We start from the raw sequence: 1,112 nt of genomic DNA, 5'->3' as shown, positions 1-1,112 counted from the left end.
TGGGTAATGCCAGCCCGTGACAGTCTTAGTCTCTGCCTAACTCGGTTAGCCAAGCGCAGGCAACCAGAGCGGGTCCTGGGGAAGTCTTTAATCATGAGGCCATGGGCCTTGGCAGTTCCAAGAGTCCTTTGTCACTGAATTATCTGGTAAAGACACTTAAAGATAAGCATTATCAAGAGAAACAAGGTAAGTCATGGCGTAGGACAAGTTGAAATACTTCTGGGACCATGTACCTTTTTGCCAATCAGCCAGTTGTAGAGGCTGACTGGCAATGAAGCCAAGGAACTGAGTCCTTTACCTCAGATGGATACAAATAAAGAGGAATTTTTTCTCATGAACTATTGTCCATGGACCGTCGTGCTAGTCAGTTGGATCCTGGCCTACCCACTTAAGGTTTTTCACAGGCACCCATATGGTGTTTGAATCTCCTGTAGGGTAGACACACCCAAAGCCTTGACCCATGGTTAACAGTGGATCTGGGCCTCTCCATTGCCCCATAATGGGGTACTTCCATCTTACCCATACCTCAGGTCTCTGCTCCTGTTGTCCCCAATGCTTCTGAAACTGGGATTCCAACTGATTTTTTTGAAAATTAAGAACATTAATAGTGAATAAGGCCATACCCAACTGTTGGTGGGGGCTTATTCCCCCTTTTTGTTTATGCAATTGAATTTTTAGGTTTTGATGGTTGCGTTCTATAATGGCTTGACTTGGGGATTGTAGGGAATTCCTATATTGTGTTAAATGCCCCAAAGTGAAAAGAAATCTTGTAAATTTTTACTCACAAACATGGTCCATTATCAGTTTTAATTTAGGGCAATCCCAACATAGCAAAGCACTGGAGAAAATGAGACTGAGCACATTTAAACTTCTCTCCTGTATGAGCAGTAGCCCAACAGGCATGTGAGAATGTGTCAATGGACACAAAAATATACTCAAGCTTTCCAAAAGGAGCACAGTATGTGACATCTGTTTTCCATAAGGAATTGGGCTTGAGTCCCCTAGGGTTTACCCCTGGCTGTTGCAGAGGCGGTACCTGTACAAAGGGTTGACAAGTCTTACAGGTATGTACAATCTTCTTCAGGTCCTTGATGGAAACCTCTTATGGAGCA

The sequence above is a fragment of the Nannospalax galili genome, unplaced genomic scaffold (assembly GCF_000622305.1).
Source record: "Nannospalax galili isolate Female #2095 unplaced genomic scaffold, S.galili_v1.0 scaffold302, whole genome shotgun sequence".
Taxonomy (NCBI): domain Eukaryota; kingdom Metazoa; phylum Chordata; class Mammalia; order Rodentia; family Spalacidae; genus Nannospalax; species Nannospalax galili.
The sequence above is the reverse complement of the archived record's forward strand: the minus strand, read 5'-3'. Positions refer to the sequence as shown.